Here is a 6802-nt window from a genome sequence, read left to right as displayed (position 1 = left end):
AATGTGAAAGGTTGGATGTATTGTAACTTGTCTCATGCAATGTGGAGACCTAGACATTCTAAATCAGCAAGCAGACTGGGTATTGCAACCTGGAAAGTATTGTGAGATTTGTGTGCTAATAGTATATCGTCCATGTAGTGGATGATGATTATGTCCTTGGGGATGTTGGTTAAGGCCTTATTAACATATAATTGACAGATTGTGGGGCTATTTTTCATACCCTGTGGTAGTACCTTCCATTGTTATCTTTTGGCTGTTCTCTGAAAGTTTGGCTCCCATACTGTGAAGGTAAAGTGAGGTCTACCTTGTTCTGCTAGGGGGATTTGGAAGAAACAATCCTGGATATCAAGTACTACAATATGATAGGATGGGAGGAGAGCTGTAGAGTGTGGTAAGCCCACTTGTAGCGAGCCCATCTTTTTCATCTGGGCATTGACTGCTCTAAGATCTTGGAGGAGTCTGTATTTCCCTGATTTCTTTTTAATAACAAATATTGGGGTATTATGTTTACTGAGAGAGGGCTCGATGTGGCCAAGCCTTAATTGTTCAGTTACCAAATTTTTGAGGACAGATAATTTAGGTTCTATTATAGGCCACTGGTCCACTGAAATGTCATCATTAGAGAGCCATGTGATGGGGATCATCTCGGGGGCCAAGATTGGAGTCAGTCCCAGAAAGGCAGTGGCCATTAGGATTGTGGGTGTTGGGCAAGGTGTTGGCCTTTCCCTGATAGTCCCAAGTTATAGTGGAGCATGATATCATCATAAAAGGCATGGTCATCCATGGTAAGGACCACACCCATGTCCTCTAGGATGTCTCGGCCCCATAAGTTATGGGGAACTTCCGCTACTATGTAGGGTAACTGTGCCCTGGTTCCCATCCAAGTCCTTCCAATATACTGGATGTGTGACCAGCTTGGTATCTTGTTTGCTGCCAACTCCTTTTATTGGTGGGCCTGGTCAGTATTTCCAATGAAGAAATTTAAGGGATTTAGTTTCTGATATAATGGTGACATCAGCCCCTGTGTCTACTAGGACCTTTATGGCAGTTCCATCTAGGAACAGGGTCATTAGTAGGGAGTGGTGGAGGATTGGGAGAGTCCATAATATCTGTCTCATTTCCCTTCTTGTGGGCAGGGCTGAGGGGCGCCCCAGGTGGAGCTTAAAGGAGCCGAGTCCAGTTGAGGCTGTGACCTACAGTCTTTAGTCCAATGGAACCCTTTTTTGCACTTGGGGCAGCGAGTCTTGGGGCGGGCTGTACCTCTTGAGCAGTGGCTACAAAAGTGGCCAAGCCCCCCACAGTTCCAGCAGCCTTCCCATGTGCCAAAGTGGGTGAGTTTTCCTTGCGACAAAAGAGTCTCCAAGGAAGCGGTAAAAGCCTCAATAGGGCCCACCCTAGGATCTAAGTCTCTAGTAGTGAGTACCCATTTGTGAATGTTATAATTGCAGACAGGCCCGATAGCATTATGAGTAAGGATGTTTAGTCCCTCCCAAGTTAACTGTTTGATAAGAGGGTCCAGACTGTACCCTGTGCTCTACTGCCTCAGTGACATGGGTAAGGAAGTCCAGTGAAGGACTCCCCTGACTATTGAATCAAATTACAGAAAAAGACTTGTGGGTCATGGGGGGAGCAGCATTTAAGGGTCTTAAAGGCCAAGTCAGAAACTTGTTGAAAATAGGCATGGAGGCGAGTAGCAGGCTGGGAGATGGGGTCAGTAACTTTATATTGTCCGCATCCCATGAGCATGTCCAACGTAATGTTGAGGCCACATTGGAGATTTAGGCATGCCTGGTTTTCAGCCTGATCGTCATAGGCTGCACACCAGTTTAGAAAGACTGAGGGTTCTAAGACTGCCTTTAGTAAGTTATACCAATCATAATGGGTTTGTAAATGTAAGGACCACTGGCGAAGAACCTGTTTGAAATATGGGGAGTCAGGGCCTGATTGCTCAGCTGCCTTGCAGATAAGAACGATGTCAGCAAGTGGGGTGGGCAGCCATGGACGCTGCGCTGCATCGAGGCCACCGTTAACCGGAAATGCGGACAAAGGTGGGTGAGGTTTAAGGAGGGTAGTCTAGGTGGGAGGGGCACGTTAGCAGGGGAAGGGGCAGATGGTTACTAGAGGGGGAGAGAGTAACTCCTTCCATGGGTAATGGGGTGGGGGAATTTCTGGGCATGGTAGCTCTAGGAGAGTATCCTAAGATAGAGGCAAAGGAGCTCCTTCCTTATTGAAAGTGGGCTCAGACGCTGCATCCACCTCTGGGTCCAGGAGGTGCAGGGTCAAGGTAATAGCCAGATCTACACTAGATTGCTCCTGGCAGTGTTTGCTGTGGGCCGAGATGACTTCCTCAGGAGAGGAGGATTTAAGGCTAGCAATGATGGCTAGAAGGATCGGTATGAACGATGCGGGGGAGTGATCCCTGACCTGACCTCCCTTTTTCGGGCAAAGAAGAGGACCAGTATCCATGTGTCAGGGTCCCACATGTTTTTAGGGGAGACACACAGAGCTAAATTAGTGGCTTTTTCCCAAAAGTGTTCAATATCTTTTGGTTTCACTTTCAAACCTCTGGTTTTAAGGAGCACCTTGAGTTCTGCTGTTTGTGGTTCCCTGCATTGTGGTGGTAAATTGCCCATTGTGGGAGGGTCTTACAAAGGGGAATTCACCACAAAAATATAAGAGGAGGGTGACTACCAAGAGGGCACAAAGGAAGCAAAGAAGCACTGTGAGCCACTTGGATGTAAACTGCCCCACCATATAAAGGTGTATTGGATCCAAATATCTTGTACTCAGCGAGGGACTTCTGGAGGCCGTGACACCTCCAGCCGTATGCTCACACGGTGTCTCTGGGACAGGCAACAGGGTGACCCGAAGCCTGGGCTCTGAGTTCGGGATGGATCAGCCCTTATGTGAATTCACCCAGATGAGCTGAGAGGGGGAAGGTGCTGACGTGGGCTTCGGGACCACATGGCAGAGTGTGCCTCCCTGATCTAACAAACTAGTCCAACAATAAAAGCAACAAGCAGGGTGGAGGGGACAGAGGAGGGGGCTACTCGCTTACTCTCGAGCAGCCAAAGAAACAGACAAATCCAGGGGCCTACTTGCTGAATGAACCGAGGTTCTGGGTGTCGCCAACACCATGGGCAGGGGTCCCTTTTTGGGTGCCAGATGTTGCGGGTTCTCAGGCCAGCTGTGAAGACCCTAACTTGGATCGGGTCCCCTGCCGATTGGGGGGGGGCAAGAGGTGCAGAGTCAACACACAGACCCCAGGAGTTTGGTAGACGCAAGCACTAGGCAAGGTGCTGCAGGGTTGTTTAATGCAGGAGGGGGCAGGCCTTATATTTCCCTTTTCTCCATCCCCAAGTCCCTGTAGTCAGCATATCATTTTCTGATTGGTCCACACCACGCAGTCTGGGCTCAAGACAGGGTACGGAGGCGTGGGCTCCTTTTGGTGGGCTATTTGTGGACCAAGAAGTGAAGTGAATTCTTCCTAAATCCCAGGGCTCTGGGTCCACGCCACCTTTGGAGGCCTCCTGTTACAGTATACATGTTAAACTTAAACCTTTTAAAAATGTGACAAACGAACTTCATACAAGTTGGCAAAAGTCCTGGTACTAAAAGTTGTGTTTATTTCTTCTTTTTTACAAAACCTGTTGTGCTGGATAGCTTCAGTGTCAACTTGGACACACCTGAGTTGAGGGAGCCTCAACTGGGGAATTTCCTTCATAGGACTGGCCTATGGCCATGTCTATGGTGCATCTTCTTGATTGTTGAGTGATGTGGGAGGGCCCAGCCCACTGTGGGTGATGCCACCCCTGAGCAGGTGGGCCTGTCTTGCATAAGAAAGCAAGCTGATCAGGGACCAGAGAGCAAGCCAATAAGCAGTGTTCCTCTATGGTCTGTGCTCCAGCTCCTCCCTCCAGGTTCCTGCTCTGAGTTCCTACCTTGGGCTCCCTGATGAACTGTGACCCAGGAGATGTAAGGTAAAATAAACCTTTTCCTCCCCAAGCTGGTATTGGTCAGAATGTTTTGTCACAGCGGTGGAGAAACAAACTAGGATACCTGTTTAGTATTGAATCCTCTAGCAGGAGAGTCTTCCTAATAAGAGTGCCATCATTATTTGCCCTTATGTCTACAATCTGGGACATGAGTTTTTTAAAGGGCTTTATGTGGACTATGGTATTGTGTTTTTCTAAGCATTTTTTTAAAAAGGTAATAAAATTATGTTTATGTACTAATGCTGATCAAAAAATAAGGCAGGAAAAGTTGATAGTATTAGATTTTAGCTGAATGGAGCAGTTCCTATAATAACAGTTGTAGAATAAGGATAAAACGCTAACTTTTGTGTATTCAGTTTAAATTGCTATATATTTTTAAATTGTTAAGAAAAATAAAGAGTTTTGTGCATTTGAAGATTTTTTTTTTCCCCCAACAGCTTTTATCTTTATTGTCTTAACATGGAATTTTAACCCTTACCAAAAAAAAACAAGTTGGCAAAACAACCTTCTAGCACAAACACTTTTTAAAATGAGTAATGGTAGCCTAAAACTTAATATTTTTATAAAATATTGTGATATTGTTTTGTGGATAATTGAAATAAAAATTCTTTGTTGAATGCAAAAAAATTTAGTTTTCAAGATAGTGTATTATGAATACTATCTTATACATTTTATAAAAAAGTTATTGTGTATACAGATAGGTAAAATACTGTTTTATTTAATTTTATGTTGCAGTTTATCAATAACATGCAATTCCAAGTGTAATCTTTAGTTTTTCAGGTCCAGAGTGACAAGAAATTCTATTTTTTTTTCTTTTTTCTTTTTTTTTTTTTTTACTTTTATGTGTATGAATGTTATGCCTGCATGTGTGTAAGTGCACCCATGTTATATAGGGATCACAGAGGACAAAAGGGACATTGGATCCCCTGGAACTGGAGTTTTGGACAGGTGTTGTCTGCCGTGTGGGTGCTGGATGCTGGGATTCAAACCTGGGTCTTCTGCAAGAATGAACATTCAGTGCCCTGAGCCATCTCTCCAGCCCCTGAGAAGTTATATGTGTTTATATATATTTTTTTGGGGGGGGTCTTTTTGAGACAGGGTCTCTTTGTAGCCCCAGCTGACCTGGGACTCGCTATGTAGACCAGGCTAGACTTGAACTCACAGATATTCAGATATTCGCATGCCTCTGCCTCCCAAATGCTAGGATTAAAGGTATGCACCACCATGCCTGGCTGAGAAGTTAATATATTTTTTTTTGCTTTTGTTTTTCTGTTTCTGAGAAGTTATATTCTTTTTTTTTTTTGGTCTTTTTGAGACAGGATCTCCCTGTAGCCCCAGGTGTCATGTAGACCAGGCTGGCCTTGAACTCACAGAAACCCGCCTGCCTCTGCCTCCCTGAGAAGTTATATTCTTACAAACAAATTGTATTCTTACATAATGTCCTTCTAAGCTTAGGCCATTTGAGATTTCCTCTTGTTTTACTTACTAGGTAGCTATCTTGAAATGCAACCCTGTGGTGTTTTGCTACCCAGTGATGTTTTATTGCTCTGATGTTTTCAGTACCCTGAAATTTTTTATTACTCTGTAATATTTTGAAACTCTGTGATGGTTTCCACTCATTATGTCTAACTGCTGATAGAGATGTGAAACTAAGAAAATGGAAAGTTCACCAAATAACTTAATGAGTCACCTGGTCCAATTGTTAGAGTAGCAAAAATCTCCCTGGGAGAAGGCTGGTCAGGAGGATAGAATCTCTGGTTTAAATGAAGACCCAGCTTTCCAGTTTTGCTAGGTCAATCACCTGGTCACAGGACCACCCCTAGGAAGCCAGGCTCACCTTAAGTCATGCTAAAGAGATGGCTGGAACACCTAGTGCGGTAGGTAGTGAGATGGTAAACTTTTTCTGTCAGGATCCCTGCCTCTTAGCACAGTTCTTGTGGACTCAGACATGAGCTCTACCCAACTCTCTCTGCTTTCCTGAATTCTTCAGAAAATGTAACCTCTCCTCTTCTTTTCCTTCCTCTTCCTCTTTCTCTTCCTCCTCCTCCTCCTCCTCCCCCTCCTCCTCTTCTTTCTAAAATCTTTTTGAGACAGGGTCTCCCTGTAACCCCAACTGACCTGAAATTCACTAGGTAGACCAGACTAACATTGAACTCATAGAGATCCACCTGCCTCTGCCTCCAGAGTGCTGGGATTAAAGGTGTGTGAAACCACGCCTGGCTTCCTTTTCTTCTTGGTTTTATTTTTGGTCTTTTTGAGACAGGGTCTCCTTGTAGCTCCAGCTGTCCTAGAACTCACTATGTGGACCAGGCTGGCCTTGAACTCACAGAGATCTGCCTGCCTGCCTCTGCCTCCTGAGTGCTGGGATTAAAGGTGTGCGCCACCACGCCCAGCCCTTTTCTTCTTTATATCTCTTTTCTAATCATGCTTTCCCTGAAACTTTGGACTACCCCAACATTTTGAGATTCTTTACCTTTTACTATAAAGTGCCCTTCTCCTTCCAGCTATGTGGCTACTAGTCTGCCACCTACCTGACTGCTATGTGAACTCTAAATCAGCATGGTGTCATGACTTTTTCCTTCTCCACTGCATTCTCCTCCTCAAGGCAGCTGCTGAGATGTATAGCTTGCCTGCCCTAAGGATTTATCCTTAAATTCTAATAAAATTTCCCTAAAACTTCCATTTGAGTTCATTCTTAATTTCTTTTATGAATGGCACTAAGGACTCTTGGGGAGGGGCAGGGGGACGGTCTATCTCCTGTATCACAATTAGTTCAAGAAAACTATAGATCAAATGGGACAGATATT

The sequence above is a fragment of the Nannospalax galili genome, unplaced genomic scaffold (assembly GCF_000622305.1).
Source record: "Nannospalax galili isolate Female #2095 unplaced genomic scaffold, S.galili_v1.0 scaffold375, whole genome shotgun sequence".
Lineage (NCBI taxonomy): Eukaryota > Metazoa > Chordata > Mammalia > Rodentia > Spalacidae > Nannospalax > Nannospalax galili.
The sequence above is the reverse complement of the archived record's forward strand: the minus strand, read 5'-3'. Positions refer to the sequence as shown.